The sequence below is a fragment of the Stenella coeruleoalba genome (assembly GCF_951394435.1).
Source record: "Stenella coeruleoalba genome assembly, chromosome: 7".
Taxonomy (NCBI): Eukaryota; Metazoa; Chordata; class Mammalia; order Artiodactyla; family Delphinidae; genus Stenella; species Stenella coeruleoalba.
Genome location: NC_137153.1, coordinates 3941519 through 3965043, shown reverse-complemented (window position 1 = coordinate 3965043; position 23525 = coordinate 3941519). Strand labels below are relative to the sequence as shown.

Here is a 23525-nt window from a genome sequence, read left to right as displayed (position 1 = left end):
ATGTTTTAGCTGAAGGAAGAATACCTTAAACCTGGGTAGTTGAAACCCGTGGAATGGGTACCATGCAATATGACTTCAAAGGGTCTTCATTTGCTCACGAACCTCTCCAATCCTATCACTGCTGCGTTTACGCCCCTGTACACATGCTTGATTCTCTTTCGGAGACATAGCAATCCATAGGTTTTAAGATACTTACTAGTCAGGTACATTCTTAGGCGTTTAATATGCGGTGTTGAGTCCATTTCGTTGAGCAAGGAGTAGCTCTTGTCTATTCCATATTTGGCTTAAGGAACTTTATCTGTGCTCATTTCAATCTCTGGTTTTATGCAGCACCCCAACTCACCTTTCCCCTTAAGCAAGCATAAGTTGGTTTTCTAAATTTGAGACCCTGTTCTGTTCTGTAATTCAGTTCCTGTGTAGCCAAGTTTACATTCCGTGTATTACTGATATCTTATGATGTTTCTTTTTCTGTGTGACTTATTTCAGTTAGAATCATCGTACCTGAATCCACTCATTATGCTGCTACGGGCCTGATGTACATAGATTTCATTGCTGAGTGATACTGCATTGTACGTAAGTACCACAAGTTCTTTATCCATTTTTCACTTTCTGTGATATTGAACTTGTACGGTAAACGGGGTTCTTGTAAACGGAGCCGTTCCAAACATTGGGGTGGCTGTGTCTTTTTGATTTTAATTTCCCTAATCTATAGGACCATAAGTGGAAGTGCCCTAGGTTCTGTTGCTTTGTTTTTTAGATGTTTCAGGAAACACCATACACTTCTCCCGAGTGGTTGTTGGCAATTTACATCCCGCCCATCAGCATAACAAGGCTCCCAGTTCTCCATGGCCTGTCCTGCCTTTCTGGATTTTACACTTTTTTCAGATGGCCCTTTTGACCGGGGGGAAGTGAGACTTCATTGTAGTGCAGATTTCCTTTGCAAGCTTGCTTGGTTGGCCAAAAAGGGCGTATGCGTTTTTTCCTGAGTATATTCAGGAAAAAACGCATACGCCCTTTTTGGCCAAGTGCATCATTGTGGACGTTCTGCCTCTTTTCCTATGCTTTCAATGCAATTCCAGTCTACCTCCTGAAATCGGTTTCCTGCAATTCTGCCCCGCTTTCAAGTCCTCTTGGCAGCCTTACTTCAGTCTATTTTTGGACGATAGCTGTCATTTATAACTCTGCAGGTTTGTGAATTACAGTGCCCCTGAGCTCCTTTCTTCAACTCGCTTTCTTGTGACCTGGCCGCAACACCGCAGGATGGCTTCAGGCCCTAATATTGTTCCGGCCCGGCATCCTGAGCCTTTGGTTAATTCCTCTTCCTGGTGGGAAATGAGAGTTAAATTTGCCTGTCCAGACACCTCCAGCTAGCCTCTCATTGGTTCTCGCTATTCCTGTTCATCTTCCGCAGAAATTGCAAACTGGGCTAAACAGGAGGTTAAAGGGACTGACTCTCCATGTCGGGAGAGTGTTAGTAAAGCGTCTGGAATGTTGCACCCGAGTACCAGGGGAGGAAAACTGAGACATATTTGAACACGTCTCCCGTTCACATGGTTGATCATACTCTGGGTTCCACATGCATGTTTTAGCTGAAGGAAGAATACCTTAAACCTGGAGAGTTGAGACCCGTGGAATGGGTACCATGCAATATGACTTCAAAGGGTCTTCATTTGCTCACCGAACCTCTCCAATCCTATCACTGCTGCGTTTATGCCCCTGTACACACGCTTGATTCTCTTTTGGAGACATAGCAATCCATAGGTTTTAAGATACTTACTAGTCAGGTACATTCTTAGGCGTTTAATATGGGGTTTTGAGTCCATTTCGTTGAGCAAGGAGTAGCTCTTGTCTATTCCATATTTGGCTTAAGGAACTTTATCTGTGCTCATTTCAATCTCTGGTTTTATGCAGCACCCCAACTCACCTTTCCCCTTAAGCAAGCATAAGTTGGTTTTCTAAATTTGAGACCCTTTTCTGTTTTGGAATGCAGTTCCTGGGTAGCCAAGTTTACATTCCGTGTATTAGTGATATCTTATGATGTTTCTTTTTCTGTGTGACTTATTTCAGTTAGAATCATCGTACCTGAATCCACTCATTATGCTGCTACGGGCCTGATGACATAGATTTCATTGCTGAGTGATACTGCATTGTACGTAAGTACCACAAGTTCTTTATCCATTTTTCACTTTCTGTGATATTGAACTTGTACGGTAAACGAGGTTCTTGTAAACGGAGGCGTCCCAAACTTTGGGGTGGCTGTGTCTTTTTGATTTTAATTTCCCTAATCTATAGGACCATAAGTGGAAGTGCCCTAGGCTCTGTTGCTTTGTTTTTTAGATGTTTCAGGAAACACCATACACTTCTCCCAAGTGTCTGTTGGCAATTTACATCCCGCCCATCAGCATAACAAGGCTCCCAGTTCTCCATGGCCTGTCCTGCCTTTCTGGATTTTACACTGTTTTCAGATGGCCCTTTTGACCGGGGGGAAGTGAAACTTCATTGTAGTGCAGATTTCCTTTGCAAGCTTGCTTGGTTGGCCAAAAAGGGCGTATGCGTTTTTTCCTGAATATATTCAGGAAAAAACGCATATGCCCTTTTTGGCCAAGTGCATCATTGTGGACGTTCTGCCTCTTTTCCTATGCTTTCAATGCAATTCCAGTCTACCTCCTGAAATCGGTTTCCTGCAATTCTGCCCCGCTTTCAAGTCCTCTTGGCAGCCTTACTTCAGTTTATTTTTGGACAATAGCTGTCATTTATAACTCTGCAGGTTTGTGAATTACAGTGCCCCTGAGCTCCTTTCTTCAACTCGCTTTCTTGTGAGCTGGCCGCAACACCGCAGGATGGCTTCAGGCCCTAATCTGGTTCCGGCACGGCACGCTGAGCCTTTGGTTAATTCCTCTTCCTGGTGGGAAATGAGAGTTAAATTTGCCCGTCCAGACACCTCCAGCTAGTCTCTCATTGGTTCTCGCTATTCCTGTTCATCTTCCGCAGAAATTGCAAACTGGGCCAAACAGGAGGTTAAAGGTGCTGACTCTCCAAGTGGGGAGAGTGTTAGTAAAGCGTCTGGAATGTTGCACCCGAGTACCAGGGAACGAAAACTGAGACATATTTGAACACGTCTCCCGATCACATGGTTGATCATACTCTGGGTTCCACATGCATGTTTTAGCTGAAGGAAGAATACCTAAAACCTGGGTAGTTGAAACCCGTGGAATGGGTACCATGCAATATGACTTCAAAGGGTCTTCATTTGCTCACCGAACCTCTCCAATCCTATCACTGCTGCGTTTATGCCCCTGTACACATGCTTGATTCCCCTTCGGAGACATAGCAATCCATAGGTTTTACGATACTTACTAGTCAGGTACATTCTTAGGCGTTTAATATGCGGTGTTGAGTCCATTTCGTTGAGCAAGGAGTAGCTCTTGTCTATTCCATATTTGGCCTAAGGAAGTTTATCTGTGCTCATTTCAATCTCTGGTTTTATGCAGCACCCCAACTCACCTTTACCCTTAAGCAAGCATAAGTTGGTTTTCTAAATTTGAGACCCTGTTCTGTTCTGTAATTCAGTTCCTGTGTAGCCAAGTTTACATTCCGTGTATTCCTGATATCTTATGATGTTTCTTTTTCTGTGTGACTTATTTCAGTTAGAATCATCATACCTGAATCCACTCATTGTGCTGCTAAGGGCCTGATGACATAGATTTCATTGCTGAGTGATATTGCTTTGTAAGTGAATTCTACAACTTCTTTATCCATTTTTCACTTTCTGCGATGTTGAACTTGTACTGTAAACGAGGTTCTTGTAAACAGAGCCGTTCCAAACTTTGGGGTGGCTGTGTCTTTTTGATTTTAATTTCCCTAAGCTATAGGACCATAAGTGGAAGTGCCCTAGGCTCTGTTGCTTTGTTTTTTAGATGTTTCAGGAAACACCATACACTTCTCCCAAGTGGTTGTTGGCAATTTACATCCCGCCCATCAGCATAACAAGGCTGCCAGTTCTCCATGGCCTGTCCTGCCTTTCTGGATTTTACACTTTTTTCAGATGGCCCTTTTGACCGGGGGGAAGTGAGACTTCATTGTAGTGCAGATTTCCTTTGCAAGCTTGCTTGGTTGGCCAAAAAGGGCGTATGCGTTTTTTCCTGAATATATTCAGGAAAAAACGCATACACCCTTTTTGGCCAAGTGCATCATTGTGGACGTTCTGCCTCTTTTCCTATGCTTTCAATGCAATTCCAGTCTACCTCCTGAAATCGGTTTCCTGCAATTCTGCCCCGCTTTCAAGTCCTCTTGGCAGCCTTACTTCAGTCTATTTTTGGACGATAGCTGTCATTTATAACTCTGCAGGTTTGTGAATTACAGTGTCCCTGAGCTCCTTTCTTCAACTCGCTTTCTTGTGACCTGGCCGCAACACTGCAGGATGGCTTCAGGCCCTAATCTGGTTCCGGCACGGCATGCTGAGCCTTTGGTTATTTCCTCTTCCTGGTGGGAAATGAGAGTTAAATTTGCCCGTCCAGACACCTCCAGCTAGTCTCTCATTGGTTCTCGCTATTCCTGTTCATCTTCCGCAGAAATTGCAAACTGGGCCAAACAGGAGGTTAAAGGCGCTGACTCTCCAAGTGGGGAGAGTGTTAGTAAAGCGTCTGGAATGTTGCACCCGAGTACCAGGGTACGAAAACTGAGACATATTTGAACACGTCTCCCATTCACATGATTGATCATACTTGGGTTCCACATGCATGTTTTAGCTGAAGGAAGAATACCTTAAACCTGGAGAGTTGAGACCCGTGTAATGGGTACCATGCAATATGACTTCAAAGGGTCTTCATTTGCTCACCGAACCTCTCCAATCCTATCACTGCTGCGTTTATGCCCCTGTACACATGCTTGATTCTCTTTCAGAGACATAGCAATCCATAGGTTTTATGATACTTACTAGTCAGGTACATTCTTAGGCGTTTAATATGCGGTGTTGAGTCCATTTCGTTGAGCAAGGAGTAGCTCTTGTCTATTCCATATTTGGCCTAAGGAAGTTTATCTGTGCTCATTTCAATCTCTGGTTTTATGCAGCACCCCAACTCACCTTTACCCTTAAGCAAGCATAAGTTGGTTTATTAAATTTGAGACCCTGTTCTGTTCTGTAATTCAGTTCCTGTGTAGCCAAGTTTACATTCCGTGTATTACTGATATCTTATGATGTTTCTTTTTCTGTGTGACTTATTTCAGTTAGAATCATCATACCTGAATCCACTCATTGTGCTGCTAAGGGCCTGATGACATAGATTTCATTGCTGAGTGATATTGCTTTGTAAGTGAATTCCACAACTTCTTTATCCATTTTTCACTTTCTGCGATGTTGAACTTGTACTGTAAACGAGGTTCTTGTAAACAGAGCCGTTCCAAACTTTGGGGTGGCTGTGTCTTTTTGATTTTAATTTCCCTAAGCTATAGGACCATAAGTGGAAGTGCCCTAGGCTCTGTTGCTTTGTTTTTTAGATGTTTCAGGAAACACCATACACTTCTCCCAAGTGGTTGTTGGCAATTTACATCCCGCCCATCAGCATAACAAGGCTGCCAGTTCTCCATGGCCTGTCCTGCCTTTCTGGATTTTACACTTTTTTCAGATGGCCCTTTTGACCGGGGGGAAGTGAGACTTCATTGTAGTGCAGATTTCCTTTGCAAGCTTGCTTGGTTGGCCAAAAAGGGCGTATGCGTTTTTTCCTGAATATATTCAGGAAAAAACGCATACACCCTTTTTGGCCAAGTGCATCATTGTGGACGTTCTGCCTCTTTTCCTATGCTTTCAATGCAATTCCAGTCTACCTCCTGAAATCGGTTTCCTGCAATTCTGCCCCGCTTTCAAGTCCTCTTGGCAGCCTTACTTCAGTCTATTTTTGGACGATAGCTGTCATTTATAACTCTGCAGGTTTGTGAATTACAGTGTCCCTGAGCTCCTTTCTTCAACTCGCTTTCTTGTGACCTGGCCGCAACACTGCAGGATGGCTTCAGGCCCTAATCTGGTTCCGGCACGGCATGCTGAGCCTTTGGTTATTTCCTCTTCCTGGTGGGAAATGAGAGTTAAATTTGCCCGTCCAGACACCTCCAGCTAGTCTCTCATTGGTTCTCGCTATTCCTGTTCATCTTCCGCAGAAATTGCAAACTGGGCCAAACAGGAGGTTAAAGGCGCTGACTCTCCAAGTGGGGAGAGTGTTAGTAAAGCGTCTGGAATGTTGCACCCGAGTACCAGGGTACGAAAACTGAGACATATTTGAACACGTCTCCCATTCACATGATTGATCATACTTGGGTTCCACATGCATGTTTTAGCTGAAGGAAGAATACCTTAAACCTGGAGAGTTGAGACCCGTGTAATGGGTACCATGCAATATGACTTCAAAGGGTCTTCATTTGCTCACCGAACCTCTGCAATCCTATCACTGCTGCGTTTATGCCCCTGTACACATGCTTGATTCTCTTTCAGAGACATAGCAATCCATAGGTTTTATGATACTTACTAGTCAGGTACATTCTTAGGCGTTTAATATGCGGTGTTGAGTCCATTTCGTTGAGCAAGGAGTAGCTCTTGTCTATTCCATATTTGGCCTAAGGAAGTTTATCTGTGCTCATTTCAATCTCTGGTTTTATGCAGCACCCCAACTCACCTTTACCCTTAAGCAAGCATAAGTTGGTTTTCTAAATTTGAGACCCTGTTCTGTTCTGTAATTCAGTTCCTGTGTAGCCAAGTTTACATTCCGTGTATTACTGATATCTTATGATGTTTCTTTTTCTGTGTGACTTATTTCAGTTAGAATCATCATACCTGAATCCACTCATTGTGCTGCTAAGGGCCTGATGACATAGATTTCATTGCTGAGTGATATTGCTTTGTAAGTGAATTCCACAACTTCTTTATCCATTTTTCACTTTCTGCGATGTTGAACTTGTACTGTAAACGAGGTTCTTGTAAACAGAGCCGTTCCAAACTTTGGGGTGGCTGTGTCTTTTTGATTTTAATTTCCCTAAGCTATAGGACCATAAGTGGAAGTGCCCTAGGCTCTGTTGCTTTGTTTTTTAGATGTTTCAGGAAACACCATACACTTCTCCCAAGTGTCTGTTGGCAATTTACATCACGCCCATCAGCATAACAAGGCTCCCAGTTCTCAATGGCCTGTTGCCTTTCTGGATTTTACACTTTTTTCAGATGGCCCTTTTGACCGGGGGGAAGTGAGACTTCATTGTAGTGCAGATTTCCTTTGCAAGCTTGCTTGGTTGGCCAAAAAGGGCGTATGCGTTTTTTCCTGAATATATTCAGGAAAAAACGCATACGCCCTTTTTGGCCAAGTGCATCATTGTGGACGTTCTGCCTCTTTTCCTATGCTTTCAATGCAATTCCAGTCTACCTCCAGAAATCGGTTTCCTGCAATTCTGCCCCGCTTTCAAGTCCTCTTGGCAGCCTTACTTCAGTCTATTTTTGGACGATAGCTGTCATTTATAACTCTGCAGGTTTGTGAATTACAGTGCCCCTGAGCTCCTTTCTTCAACTCGCTTTCTTGTGACCTGGCCGCAACACCGCAGGATGGCTTCAGGCCCTAATCTGGTTCCGGCACGGCACGCTGAGCCTTTGGTTAATTCCTCTTCCTGGTGGGAAATGAGAGTTAAATTTGCCCGTCCAGACACCTCCAGCTAGTCTCTCATTGGTTCTCGCTATTCCTGTTCATCTTCCGCAGAAATTGCAAACTGGGCCAAACAAGAGGTTAAAGGCGCTGACTCTCCAAGTGGGGAGAGTGTTAGTAAAGCGTCTGGAATGTTGCACCCGAGTACCAGGGGAGGAAAACTGAGACATATTTGAACACGTCTCCCGATCACATGGTTGATCATACTCTGGGTTCCACATGTATGTTTTAGCTGAAGGAAGAATACCTAAAACCTGGGTAGTTGAAACCCGTGGAATGGGTACCATGCAATATGACTTCAAAGGGTATTCATTTGCTCACCGAACCTCTGCAATCCTATCACTGCTGCGTTTATGCCCCTGTACACATGCTTGATTCTCTTTCAGAGACATAGCAATCCATAGGTTTTAAGATACTTACTAGTCAGGTACATTCTTAGGCGTTTAATATGCGGTGTGGAGTCCATTTCGTGGAGCAAGGAGTAGCTCTTGTCTATTCCATATTTGGCTTAAGGAACTTTATCTGTGCTCATTTCAATCTCTTGTTTTATGCAGCAACCCAACTCACCTTTCCCCTTAAGGAAGCATAAGTTGGTTTTCTAAATTTGAGAACCTGTTCTGTTTTGGAATTCAGTTCCTGTGTAGCCAAGTTTACATTCCGTGTATTAGTGATATCTTATGATGTTTCTTTTTCTGTGTGACTTATTTCAGTTAGAATCATCGTACCTGAATCTACTCATTATGCTGCTACGGGCCTGATGACATAGATTTCATTGCTGAGTGATACTGCATTGTACGTAAGTACCACAATTTCTTTATCCATTTTTCACTTTCTGCGATGTTGAACTTGTACTGTAAATGAGGTTCTTGTAAACAGAGCCATTCCAAATTTTGGGGTGGCTGTGTCTTTTTGATTTTAATTTCCCTAAGCTATAGGACCATAAGTGGAAGTGCCCTAGGTTCTGTTGCTTTGTTTTTTAGATGTTTCAGGAAACACCATACACTTCTCCCGAGTGGTTGTTGGCAATTTACATCCCGCCCATCAGCATAACAAGGCTGCCAGTTCTCCATGGCCTGTCCTGCCTTTCTGGATTTTACACTTTTTTCAGATGGCCCTTTTGACCGGGGGGAAGTGAGACTTCATTGTAGTGCAGATTTCCTTTGCAAGCTTGCTTGGTTGGCCAAAAAGGGCGTATGCGTTTTTTCCTGAATATATTCAGGAAAAAACGCATACACCCTTTTTGGCCAAGTGCATCATTGTGGACGTTCTGCCTCTTTTCCTATGCTTTCAATGCAATTCCAGTCTACCTCCTGAAATCGGTTTCCTGCAATTCTGCCCCGCTTTCAAGTCCTCTTGGCAGCCTTACTTCAGTCTATTTTTGGACGATAGCTGTCATTTATAACTCTGCAGGTTTGTGAATTACAGTGTCCCTGAGCTCCTTTCTTCAACTCGCTTTCTTGTGACCTGGCCGCAACACTGCAGGATGGCTTCAGGCCCTAATCTGGTTCCGGCACGGCATGCTGAGCCTTTGGTTATTTCCTCTTCCTGGTGGGAAATGAGAGTTAAATTTGCCCGTCCAGACACCTCCAGCTAGTCTCTCATTGGTTCTCGCTATTCCTGTTCATCTTCCGCAGAAATTGCAAACTGGGCCAAACAGGAGGTTAAAGGCGCTGACTCTCCAAGTGGGGAGAGTGTTAGTAAAGCGTCTGGAATGTTGCACCCGAGTACCAGGGTACGAAAACTGAGACATATTTGAACACGTCTCCCATTCACATGATTGATCATACTTGGGTTCCACATGCATGTTTTAGCTGAAGGAAGAATACCTTAAACCTGGAGAGTTGAGACCCGTGAAATGGGTACCATGCAATATGACTTCAAAGGGTCTTCATTTGCTCACCGAACCTCTCCAATCCTATCACTGCTGCGTTTATGCCCCTGTACACATGCTTGATTCTCTTTCAGAGACATAGCAATCCATAGGTTTTACGATACTTACTAGTCAGGTACATTCTTAGGCGTTTAATATGCGGTGTTGAGTCCATTTCGTTGAGCAAGGAGTACCTCTTGTCTATTCCATATTTGGCCTAAGGAAGTTTATTTGTGCTCATTTCAATCTCTGGTTTTATGCAGCACCCCAACTCACCTTTACCCTTAAGCAAGCATAAGATGGTTTTCTAAATTTGAGACCCTGTTCTGTTCTGTAATTCAGTTCCTGTGTAGCCAAGTTTACATTCCGTGTATTACTGATATCTTATGATGTTTCTTTTTCTGTGTGACTTATTTCAGTTAGAATCATCATACCTGAATCCACTCATTGTGATGCTAAGGGCCTGATGACATAGATTTCTTTGCTGAGTGATATTGCTTTGTAAGTGAATTCCACAACTTCTTTATCCATTTTTCACTTTCTGCGATGTTGAACTTGTACTGTAAACGAGGTTCTTGTAAACAGAGCCGTTCCAAACTTTGGGGTGGCTGTGTCTTTTTGATTTTAATTTCCCTAAGCTATAGGACCATAAGTGGAAGTGCCCTAGGCTCTGTTGCTTTGTTTTTTAGATGTTTCAGGAAACACCATACACTTCTCCCAAGTGTCTGTTGGCAATTTACATCCCGCCCATCAGCATAACAAGGCTCCCAGTTCTCAATGGCCTGTTGCCTTTCTGGATTTTACACTTTTTTCAGATGGCCCTTTTGACCGGGGGGAAGTGAGACTTCATTGTAGTGCAGATTTCCTTTGCAAGCTTGCTTGGTTGGCCAAAAAGAGCGTATGCGTTTTTTCCTGAATATATTCAGGAAAAAACGCATACGCCCTTTTTGGCCAAGTGCATCATTGTGGACGTTCTGCCTCTTTTCCTATGCTTTCAATGCAATTCCAGTCTACCTCCAGAAATCGGTTTCCTGCAATTCTGCCCCGCTTTCAAGTCCTCTTGGCAGCCTTACTTCAGTCTATTTTTGGACGATAGCTGTCATTTATAACTCTGCAGGTTTGTGAATTACAGTGCCCCTGAGCTCCTTTCTTCAACTCGCTTTCTTGTGACCTGGCCGCAACACCGCAGGATGGCTTCAGGCCCTAATCTGGTTCCGGCACGGCACGCTGAGCCTTTGGTTAATTCCTCTTCCTGGTGGGAAATGAGAGTTAAATTTGCCCGTCCAGACACCTCCAGCTAGTCTCTCATTAGTTCTCGCTATTCCTGTTCATCTTCCGCAGAAATTGCAAACTGGGCCAAACAGGAGGTTAAAGGGACTGACTCTCCAAGTGGGGAGAGTGTTAGTAAAGCGTCTGGAATGTTGCACCCGAGTACCAGGGGAGGAAAACTGAGACATATTTGAACACGTCTCCCGATCACATGGTTGATCATACTCTGGGTTCCACATGCATGTTTTCGCTGAAGGAAGAATACCTAAAACCTGGGTAGTTGAAACCCGTGGAATGGGTACCATGCAATATGACTTCAAAGGGTATTCATTTGCTCACCGAACCTCTCCAATCCTATCACTGCTGCGTTTATGCCCCTGTACACATGCTTGATTCTCTTTCAGAGACATAGCAATCCATAGGTTTTAAGATACTTACTAGTCAGGTACATTCTTAGGCGTTTAATATGCGGTGTGGAGTCCATTTCGTGGAGCAAGGAGTAGCTCTTGTCTATTCCATATTTGGCTTAAGGAACTTTATCTGTGCTCATTTCAATCTCTTGTTTTATGCAGCAACCCAACTCACCTTTCCCCTTAAGCAAGCATAAGTTGGTTTTCTAAATTTGAGAACCTGTTCTGTTTTGGAATTCAGTTCCTGTGTAGCCAAGTTTACATTCCGTGTATTAGTGATATCTTATGATGTTTCTTTTTCTGTGTGACTTATTTCAGTTAGAATCATCGTACCTGAATCTACTCATTATGCTGCTACGGGCCTGATGACATAGATTTCATTGCTGAGTGATACTGCATTGTACGTAAGTACCACAATTTCTTTATCCATTTTTCACTTTCTGCGATGTTGAACTTGTACTGTAAATGAGGTTCTTGTAAACAGAGCCATTCCAAATTTTGGGGTGGCTGTGTCTTTTTGATTTTAATTTCCCTAAGCTATAGGACCATAAGTGGAAGTGCCCTAGGTTCTGTTGCTTTGTTTTTTAGATGTTTCAGGAAACACCATACACTTCTCCCGAGTGGTTGTTGGCAATTTACATCCCGCCCATCAGCATAACAAGGCTCCCAGTTCTCCATGGCCTGTCCTGCCTTTCTGGATTTTACACTTTTTTCAGATGGCCCTTTTGACCGGGGGGAAGTGAGACTTCATTGTAGTGCAGATTTCCTTTGCAAGCTTGCTTGGTTGGCCAAAAAGGGCGTATGCGTTTTTTCCTGAATATATTCAGGAAAAAACGCATACACCCTTTTTGGCCAAGTGCATCATTGTGGACATTCTGCCTCTTTTCCTATGCTTTCAATGCAATTCCAGTCTACCTCCTGAAATCGGTTTCCTGCAATTCTGCCCCGCTTTCAAGTCCTCTTGGCAGCCTTACTTCAGTCTATTTTTGGACGATAGCTGTCATTTATAACTCTGCAGGTTTGTGAATTACAGTGCCCCTGAGCTCCTTTCTTCAACTCGCTTTCTTGTGACCTGGCCGCAACACCGCAGGATGGCTTCAGGCCCTAATCTGGTTCCGGCACGGCACGCTGAGCCTTTGGTTATTTCCTCTTCCTGGTGGGAAATGAGAGTTAAATTTGCCCGTCCAGACACCTCCAGCTAGCCTCTCATTGGTTCTCGCTATTCCTGTTCATCTTCCGCAGACATTGCAAACTGGGCCAAACAGGAGGTTAAAGGGACTGACTCTCCAAGTGGGGAGAGTGTTAGTAAAGCGTCTGGAATGTTGCACCCGAGTACCAGGGGAGGAAAATTGAGACATATTTGAACACGTCTCCCGATCACATGGTTGATCATACTCTAGGTTCCACATGCATGTTTTAGCTGAAGGAAGAATACCTTAAACCTGGGTAGTTGAAACCCGTGGAATGGGTACCATGCAATATGACTTCAAAGGGTCTTCATTTGCTCACCGAACCTCTCCAATCCTATCACTGCTGCGTTTATGCCCCTGTGCACATGCTTGATTCTCTTTCGGAGACATAGCAATCCATAGGTTTTAAGATACTTACAAGTCAGGTACATTCTTAGGCGTTTAATATGCGGTGTTGAGTCCATTTCGTTGAGCAAGGAGTAGCTCTTGTCTATTCCATATTTGGCTTAAGGAACTTTATCTGTGCTCATTTCAATCTCTGGTTTTATGCAGCACCCCCACTCACCTTTACCCTTAAGCAAGAATAAGTTGGTTTTCTAAATTTGAGACCCTGTTCTGTTCTGTAATTCAGTTCCTGTGTAGCCAAGTTTACATTCCGTGTATTACTGATATCTTATGATGTTTCTTTTTCTGTGTGACTTACTTCAGTTAGAATCATCATACCTGAATCCACTCATTGTGCTGCTAAGGGCCTGATGACACAGATTTCATTGCTGAGTGATATTGCTTTGTAAGTAAATACCACAACTTCTTTATCCATTTTTCACTTTCTGCGATGTTGAACTTGTACTGTAAACGAGGTTCTTGTAAACAGAGCCGTTCCAAACTTTGGGGTGGCTGTGTCTTTTTGATTTTAATTTCCCTAATCTATAGGACCATAAGTGGAAGTGCCCTAGGTTCTGTTGCTTTGTTTTTTAGATGTTTCAGGAAACACCATACACTTCTCCCGAGTGGTTGTTGGCAATTTACATCCCTCCCATCAGCATAACAAGGCTCCCAGTTCTCCATGGCCTGTCCTGCCTTTCTGGATTTTACACTTTTTTCAGATGGCCCTTTTGACCGGGGGGAAGTGAGACTTCATTGTAGTGCAGATTTCCTTTGCAAGCTTGCTTGGTTGGCCAAAAAGGGCGTATGCGTTTTTTCCTGAATATATTCAGGAAAAAACGCATACGCCCTTTTTGGCCAAGTGCATCATTGTGGACGTTCTGCCTCTTTTCCTATGCTTTCAATGCAATTCCAGTCTACCTCCTGAAATCGGTTTCCTGCAATTCTGCCCCGCTTTCAAGTCCTCTTGGCAGCCTTACTTCAGTCTATTTTTGGACGATAGCTGTCATTTATAACTCTGCAGGTTTGTGAATTACAGTGCCCCTGAGCTCCTTTCTTCAACTTGCTTTCTTGTGACCTGGCCGCAACACCGCAGGATGGCTTCAGGCCCTAATCTGGTTCCGGCACGGCACGCTGAGCCTTTGGTTATTTCCACTTCCTGGTGGGAAATGAGAGTTAAATTTGCCCGTCCAGACACCTCCAGCTAGTCTCTCATTGGTTCTCGCTATTCCTGTTCATCTTCCGCAGAAATTGCAAACTGGGCCAAACAGGAGGTTAAAGGGACTGACTCTCTAAGTGGGGAGAGTGTTAGTAAAGCGTCTGGAATGTTGCACCCGAGTACCAGGGGAGGAAAACTGAGACATATTTGAACACTTCTCCCGATCACATGGTTGATCATACTCTGGGTTCCACATGCATGTTTTAGCTGAAGGAAGAATACCTAAAACCTGGGTAGTTGAAACCCGTGGAATGGGTACCATGCAATATGACTTCAAAGGGTCTTCATTTGCTCACCGAACCTCTCCAATCCTATCACTGCTGCGTTTATGCCCCTGTACACACGCTTGATTCTCTTTTGGAGACATAGCAATCCATAGGTTTTAAGATACTTACTAGTCAGGTACATTCTTAGGCGTTTAATATGCGGTGTTGAGTCCATTTCGTTGAGCAAGGAGTAGCTCTTGTCTATTCCATATTTGGCTTAAGGAACTTTATCTGTGCTCATTTCAATCTCTGGTTTTATGCAGCACCCCAACTCACCTTTACCCTTAAACAAGCATAAGTTGGTTTTCTAAATATGAGACCCTGTTCTGTTCTGTAATTCAGTTCCTGTGTAGCCAAGTTTCCATTCCGTGTATTACTGATATCTTATGATGTTTCTTTTTCTGTGTGACTTATTTCAGTTAGAATCATCATACCTGAATCCACTCATTGTGATGCTAAGGGCCTGATGACATAGATTTCATTGCTGAGTGATATTGCTTTGTAAGTAAATACCACAACTTCTTTATCCATATTTCACTTTCTGCGATGTTGAACTTGTACTGTAAACGAGGTTCTTGTAAACAGAGGCGTCCCAAACTTTGGGGTGGCTGTGTCTTTTTGATTTTAATTTCCCTAAGCTATAGGACCATAAGTGGCAGTGCCCTAGGCTCTGTTGCTTTGTTTTTTAGATGTTTCAGGAAACACCATACACTTCTCCCGAGTGGCTGTTGGCAATTTACATCCCGCCCATCAGCATAACAAGGCTCCCAGTTCTCCATGGCCTGTCCTGCCTTTCTGGATTTTACACTTTTTTCAGATGGCCCTTTTGACCAGGGGGAAGTGAGACTTCATTGTAGTGCAGATTTCCTTTGCAAGCTTGCTTGGTTGGCCAAAAAGGGCGTATGCGTTTTTTCCTGAATATATTCAGGAAAAAACGCATACGCCCTTTTTGGCCAAGTGCATCATTGTGGACGTTCTGCCTCTTTTCCTATGCTTTCAATGCAATTCCAGTCTACCTCCTGAAATCGGTTTCCTGCAATTCTGACCCGCTTTCAAGTCCTCTTGGCAGCCTTACTTCAGTCTATTTTTGGACGATAGCTGTCATTTATAACTCTGCAGGTTTGTGAATTACAGTGCCCCTGGACTCCTTTCTTCTACTTGCTTTCTTTTGAGCTGGCCGCAACACCGCAGGATGGCTTCTGGCCCTAATCTGGTTCCGGTACGGCACGCTGAGCCTTTGGTTATTTCCTCTTCCTGGTGGGAAATGAGAGTTAAATTTGCCCGTCGAGACACCTCCAGCTAGCCTCTCATTGGTTCTCGCTATTCCTGTTCATCTTCCGCAGAAATTGCAAACTGGGCCAAACAGGAGGTTAAAGGGACTGACTCTCCAAGTGGGGAGAGTGTTAGTAAAGCGTCTGGAATGTTGCACCCGAGTACCAGGGTACGAAAACTGAGACATATTTGAACACGTCTCCCGTTCACATGGTTGATCATACTCTGGGTTCCACATGCATGTTTTAGCTGAAGGAAGAATACCTTAAACCTGGAGAGTTGAGACCCGTGTAATGCGTACCATGCAATATGACTTCAAAGGGTCTTCATTTGCTCACCGAACCTCTCCAATCCTATCACTGCTGCGTTTATGCCCCTGTACACACGCTTGATTCTCTTTTGGAGACATAGCAATCCATAGGTTTTAAGATACATACTAGTCAGGTACATTCTTAGGGGTTTAATATGGGGTTTTGAGTCCATTTCGTTGAGCAAGGAGTAGCTCTTGTCTATTCCATATTTGACTTAAGGAACTTTATCTGTGCTCATTTCAATCTCTGGTTTTATGCAGCACCCCAACTCACCTTTCCCCTTAAGCAAGCATAAGTTGGTTTTCTAAATTTGAGACCCTGTTCTGTTCTGGAATGCAGTTCCTGTGTAGCCAAGATTACATTCCGTGTATTAGTGATATCTTATGATGTTTCTTTTTCTGTGTGACTTATTTCAGTTAGAATCATCGTACCTGAATCCATTCATTATGCTGCTACGGGCCTGATGACATAGATTTCATTGCTGAGTGATACTGCATTGTACGTAAGTACCACAAGCTCTTTATCCATTTTTCACTTTCTGCGATGTTGAACTTGTACTGTAAACGAGGTTCTTGTAAACAGAGGCGTCCCAAACTTTGGGGTGGCTGTGTCTTTTTTATTTTAATTTCCCTAAGCTATAGGACCATAAGTGGCAGTGCCCTAGGCTCTGTTGCTTTGTTTTTTATTTGTTTCAGGAAACACCATACACTTCTCCCGAGTGTCTGTTGGCAATTTACATCCCGCCCATCAGCATAACAAGGCTCCCAGTTCTCCATGGCCTGTCCTGCCTTTCTGGATTTTACACTTTTTTCAGATGGCCCTTTTGACCGGGGGGAAGTGAGACTTCATTGTAGTGCAGATTTCCTTTGCAAGCTTGCTTGGTTGGCCAAAAAGGGCGTATGCGTTTTTTCCTGAATATATTCAGGAAAAAACGCATACGCCCTTTTTGGCCAAGTGCATCATTGTGGACGTTCTGCCTCTTTTCCTATGCTTTCAATGCAATTCCAGTCTACCTCCTGAAATCGGTTTCCTGCAATTCTGCCCCGCTTTCAAGTCCTCTTGGCAGCCTTACTTCAGTCTATTTTTGGACGATAGCTGTCATTTATAACTCTGCAGGTTTGTGAATTACAGTGCCCCTGAGCTCCTTTCTTCAACTCGCTTTCTTTTGAGCTGGCCGCAACACCGCAGGATGGCTTCAGGCCCTAATCTGGTTCCAGTACGGCACGCTGAGCCTTTGGTTATTTCCTCTTCCTGGTGGGAAATGAGAGTTAAATTTGCCCGTCCAGACACCTCCAGCTAGTCTCTCATTGGTTCTCACTATTCCTGTTCATCTTCCGCAGAAATTGCAAACTGGGCCAAACAGCAGGTTAAAGGCGCTGACTCTCCAAGTGGGGAGAGTGTTAGTAAAGCGTCTGGAATGTTGCACCCGAGTACCAGGGGAGGAAAACTGAGACATATTTGAACACGTCTCCCGATCACATGGTTGATCATACTTGGGTTCCACATGCATGTTTTAGCTGAAGGAAGAATACCTTAAACCTGGAGAGTTGAGACCCGTGTAATGGGTACCATGCAATATGACTTCAAAGGGTCTTCATTTGCTCACCGAACCTCTCCAATCCTATCACTGCTGCGTTTATGCCCCTGTAAACACGCTTGATTCTCTTTTGGAGACATAGCAATCCATAGGTTTTAAGATACTTACTAGTCAGGTACATTCTTAGGCGTTTAATATGGGGTGTTGAGTCCATTTCGTTGAGCAAGGAGTAGCTCTTGTCTATTCCATATTTGGCTTAAGGAACTTTATCTGTGCTCATTTCAATCTCTGGTTTTATGCAGCACCCCAACTCACCTTTACCCTTAAGCAAGCATAAGTTGGTTTTCTAAATTTGAGTCCCTCTTCTGTTCTGTAATTCAGTTCCTGTGTAGCCAAGTTTACATTCCGTGTATTACTGATATCTTATGATGTTTCTTTTTCTGTGTGACTTACTTCAGTTAGAATCATCATACCTGAATCCACTCATTGTGCTGCTAAGGGCCTGATGACACAGATTTCATTGCTGAGTGATATTGCTTTGTAAGTAAATACCACAACTTCTTTATCCATTTTTCACTTTCTGCGATGTTGAACTTGTACTGTAAACGAGGTTCTTGTAAACAGAGCCGTTCCAAACTTTGGGGTGGCTGTGTCTTTTTGATTTTAATTTCCCTAAGCTATAGGACCATAAGTGGAAGTGCCCTAGGTTCTGTTGCTTTGTTTTTTAGATGTTTCAGGAAACACCATACACTTCTCCCGAGTGGTTGTTGGTAATTTACATCCCGCCCATCAGCATAACAAGGCTCCCAGTTCTCCATGGCCTGTCCTACCTTTCTGGATTTTACACTTTTTTCAGATGGCCCTTTTGCCCGGGGGGAAGTGAGACTTCATTGTAGTGCAGATTTCCTTTGCAAGCTTGCTTGGTTGGCCAAAAAGGGCGTATGCGTTTTTTCCTGAATATATTCAGGAAAAAACGCATACGCCCTTTTTGGCCAAGTGCATCATTGTGGACGTTCTGCCTCTTTTCCTATGCTTTCAATGCAATTCCAGTCTACCTCCTGAAATCGGTTTCCTGCAATTCTGCCCCGCTTTCAAGTCCTCTTGGCAGCCTTACTTCAGTCTATTTTTGGACGATAGCTGTCATTTATAACTCTGCAGGTTTGTGAATTACAGTGCCCCTGAGCTCCTTTCTTCAACTCGCTTTCTTGTGACCTGGCTGCAACACTGCAGGATGTCTTCAGGCCCTAATCTGGTTCCGGTACGGCACGCTGAGCCTTTGGTTATTTCCTCTTCCTGGTGGGAAATGAGAGTTAAATTTGCCCGTCCAGACACCTCCAGCTAGCCTCTCATTGGTTCTCGCTATTCCTGTTCATCTTCCGCAGAAATTCCAAACTGGGCCAAACAGGAGGTTAAAGGGACTGACTCTCCAAGTGGGGAGAGTGTTAGTAAAGCGTCTGGAATGTTGCACCCGAGTACCAGGGGAGGAAAACTGAGACATATTTGAACACGTCTCCCATTCACGTGGTTGATCATACTTGGGTTCCACATGCATGTTTTAGCTGAAGGAAGAATACCTTAAACCAGGAGAGTTGAGACCCGTGGAATGGGTACCATGCAATATGACTTCAAAGGGTCTTCATTTGCTCACCGAACCTCTCCAATCCTATCACTGCTGCGTTTATGCCCCTGTACACATGCTTGATTCTCTTTTGGAGACATAGCAATCCATAGGTTTTCCGATATTTACTAGTCAGGTACATTCTTAGGCGTTTAATATGCGGTGTTGAGTCCATTTCTTTGAGCAAGGAGTAGCTCTTGTCTATTCCATATTTGACTTAAGGAACTTTATCTGTGCTCATTTCAATCTCTGGTTTTATGCAGCACCCCAACTCACCTTTACCCTTAAGCAAGCATAAGTTGGTTTTCTAAATTTGAGACCCTGTTCTGTTCTGGAATGCAGTTCCTGTGTATCCAAGTTTACATTCCGTGTATTAGTGATATCTTATGATGTTTCTTTTTCTGTGTGACTTATTTCAGTTAGAATCATCGTACCTGAATCCACTCATTATGCTGCTACGGGCCTGATGACATAGATTTCATTGCTGAGTGATACTGCATTTTACGTAAGTACCACAAGTTCTTTATCCATTTTTCACTTTCTGCGATGTTGAACTTGTACTGTAAACGAGGTTCTTGTAAACAGAGGCGTCCCAAACTTTGGGGTGGCTGTGTCTTTTTGATTTTAATTTCCCTAAGCTATAGGACCATAAGTGGCAGTGCCCTAGGCTCTGTTGCTTTGTTTTTTAGATGTTTCAGGAAACACCATACACTTCTCCCGAGTGTCTGTTGGCAATTTACATCCCGCCCATCAGCATAACAAGGCTCCCAGTTCTCCATGGCCTGTCCTGCCTTTCTGGATTTTACACTTTTTTCAGATGGCCCTTTTGACCGGGGGGAAGTGAGACTTCATTGTAGTGCAGATTTCCTTTGCAAGCTTGCTTGGTTGGCCAAAAAGGGCGTATGCGTTTTTTCCTGAATATATTCAGGAAAAAACGCATACGCCCTTTTTGGCCAAGTGCATCATTGTGGACGTTCTGCCTCTTTTCCTATGCTTTCAATGCAATTCCAGTCTACCTCCTGAAATCGGTTTCCTGCAATTCTGCCCCGCTTTCAAGTCCTCTTGGCAGCCTTACTTCAGTCTATTTTTGGACGATAGCTGTCATTTATAACTCTGCAGGTTTGTGAATTACAGTGCCCCTGGGCTCCTTTCTTCTACTCGCTTTCTTTTGAGCTGGCCGCAACACCGCAGGATGGCTTCAGGCCCTATTCTTGTTCCGGTACGGCACGCTCAGCCTTTGGTTATTTCCTCTTCCTGGTGGGAAATGAGAGTTAAATTTGCCCGTCCAGACACCTCCAGCTAGTCTCTCATTGGTTCTCGCTATTCCTGTTCATCTTCCGCAGAAATTGAAAACTGGGCCAAACAGGGGGTTAAAGGGACTGACTCTCCAAGTCGGGAGAGTGTTAGTAAAGCGTCTGGAATGTTGCACCCGAGTACCAGGGGAGGAAAACTGAGACATATTTGAACACGTCTCCCGATCACATGGTTGATCATACTCTAGGTTCCACATGCATGTTTTAGCTGAAGGAAGAATACCTTAAACCTGGAGAGTTGAGACCCGTGTAATGCGTACCATGCAATATGACTTCAAAGGGTCTTCATTTGCTCACCGAACCTCTCCAATCCTATCACTGCTGCGTTTATGCCCCTGTACACATGCTTGATTCTCTTTTGGAGACATAGCAATCCATAGGTTTTCCGATACTTACTAGTCAGGTACATTCTTAGGCGTTTAATATGGGGTGTTGAGTCCATTTCTTTGAGCAAGGTGTAGCTCTTGTCTATTCCATATTTGGCTTAAGGAACTTTATCTGTGCTCATTTCAATCTCTGGTTTTATGCAGCACCCCAACTCACCTTTCCCCTTAAGCAAGCATAAGTTGGTTTTCTAAATTTGAGACCCTGTTCTGTTCTGTAATTCAGTTCCTGTGTAGCCAAATTTCCATTCCGTGTATTACTGATATCTTATGATGTTTCTTTTTCTGTGTGACTTATTTCAGTTAGAATCATCATACCTGAATCCACTCATTGTGATGCTAAGGGCCTGATGACATAGATTTCATTGCTGAGTGATATTGCTTTGTAAGTAAATACCACAACTTCTTTATCCATTTATCACTTTCTGCGATGTTGAACTTGTACTGTAAACGAGGTTCTTGTAAACAGAGGCGTCCCAAACTTTGGGGTGGCTGTGTCTTTTTGATTTTAATTTCCCTAAGCTATAGGACCATAAGTGGCAGTGCCCTAGGCTCTGTTGCTTTGTTTTTTAGATGTTTCAGGAAACACCATACACTTCTCCCGATTGTCTGTTGGCAATTTACATCCCGCCCATCAGCATAACAAGGCTCCCAGTTCTCCATGGCCTGTCCTGCCTTTCTGGATTTTACACTTTTTTCAGATGGCCCTTTTGACCGGGGGGAAGTGAGACTTCATTGTAGTGCAGATTTCCTTTGCAAGCTTGCTTGGTTGGCCAAAAAGGGCGTATGCGTTTTTTCCTGAATATATTCAGGAAAAAACGCATACGCCCTTTTTGGCCAAGTGCATCATTGTGGACGTTCTGCCTCTTTTCCTATGCTTTCAATGCAATTCCAGTCTACCTCCTGAAATCGGTTTCCTGCAATTCTGCCCCGCTTTCAAGTCCTCTTGGCAGGCTTACTTCAGTCTATTTTTGGACGATAGCTGTCATTTATAAGTCTGCAGGTTTGTGAATTACAGTGCCCCTGAGCTCCTTTCTTCAACTCGCTTTCTTGTGACCTGGCCGCAACACCGCAGGATGGCTTCAGGCCCTAATCTGGTTCTGGCATGGCACGCTGAGCCTTTGGTTAATTCCTCTTCCTGGTGGGAAATGAGAGTTAAATTTGCCCGTCCAGACACCTCCAGCTAGTCTCTCATTGGTTCTCGCTATTCCTGTTCATCTTCCGCAGAAATTGCAAACTGGGCCAAACAGGGGGTTAAAGGGACTGACTCTCCAAGTCAGGAGAGTGTTAGTAAAGCGTCTGGAATGTTGCACCCGAGTACCAGGGGAGGAAAACTGAGACATATTTGAACACGTCTCCCGATCACATGGTTGATCATACTCTAGGTTCCACATGCATGTTTTAGCTGAAGGAAGAATACCTTAAACCTGGAGAGTTGAGACCCGTGTAATGCGTACCATGCAATATGACTTCAAAGGGTCTTCATTTGCTCACCGAACCTCTCCAATCCTATCACTGCTGCGTTTATGCCCCTGTACACATGCTTGATTCTCTTTTGGAGACATAGCAATCCATAGGTTTTCCGATACTTACTAGTCAGGTACATTCTTAGGCGTTTAATATGCGGTGTTGAGTCCATTTCTTTGAGCAAGGAGTAGCTCTTGTCTATTCCATATTTGACTTAAGGAACTTTATCTGTGCTCATTTCAATCTCTGGTTTTATGCAGCACCCCAACTCACCTTTCCCCTTAAGCAAGCATAAGTTGGTTTTCTAAATTTGAGACCCTGTTCTGTTCTGTAATTCAGTTCCTGTGTAGCCAAATTTCCATTCCGTGTATTACTGATATCTTATGATGTTTCTTTTTCTGTGTGACTTATTTCAGTTAGAATCATCATACCTGAATCCACTCATTGTGATGCTAAGGGCCTGATGACATAGATTTCATTGCTGAGTGATATTGCTTTGTAAGTAAATACCACAACTTCTTTATCCATTTTTCACTTTCTGCGATGTTGAACTTGTACTGTAAATGAGGTTCTTGTAAACAGAGGCGTCCCAAACTTTGGGGTGGCTGTGTCTTTTTGATTTTAATTTCCCTAAGCTATAGGACCATAAGTGGCAGTGCCCTAGGCTCTGTTGCTTTGTTTTTTAGATGTTTCAGGAAACACCATACACTTCTCCCGAGTGTCTGTTGGCAATTTACATCCCGCCCATCAGCATAACAAGGCTCCCAGTTCTCCATGGCCTGTCCTGCCTTTCTGGATTTTACACTTTTTTCAGATGGCCCTTTTGACCGGGGGGAAGTGAGACTTCATTGTAGTGCAGATTTCCTTTGCAAGCTTGCTTGGTTGGCCAAAAAGGGCGTATGCGTTTTTTCCTGAATATATTCAGGAAAAAACGCATACGCCCTTTTTGGCCAAGTGCATCATTGTGGACGTTCTGCCTCTTTTCCTATGCTTTCAATGCAATTCCAGTCTACCTCCTGAAATCGTTTTCCTGCAATTCTGCCCCGCTTTCAAGTCCTCTTGGCAGCCTTACTTCAGTCTATTTTTGGACGATAGCTGTCATTTATAACTCTGCAGGTTTGTGAATTACAGTGCCCCTGAGCTCCTTTCTTCAACTCGCTTTCTTTTGAGCTGGCCGCAACACCGCAGGATGGCTTCAGGCCCTAATCTGGTTCCGGCCCGGCATGCTGAGCCTTTGGTTAATTCCTCTTCCTGGTGGGAAATGAGAGTTAAATTTGCCCGTCCAGACACCTCCAGCTAGCCTCTCATTGGTTCTCGCTATTCCTGTTCATCTTCCGCAGAAA

General features: G+C 43.8%; 1 long non-coding RNA gene across 26 annotated transcripts in view; it reads left to right on the top strand.

Annotated features, from left to right (window-relative positions):
* The window catches only part of LOC307189637, a 2307304-nt gene that overhangs the window by 73703 nt on the left and 2210076 nt on the right, over positions 1 to 23525 (top strand). The window contains exon 1 of one of the 26 annotated variants that reach the window (XR_013829255.1): positions 19454 to 19524. The exons of the other annotated variants lie outside the window; for them this stretch is intronic. This is a non-coding gene — a long non-coding RNA (uncharacterized lncRNA). Of the gene's footprint in view, positions 1 to 19453; positions 19525 to 23525 lie in introns of those variants that run through there. 26 annotated transcript variants of the gene reach the window in all.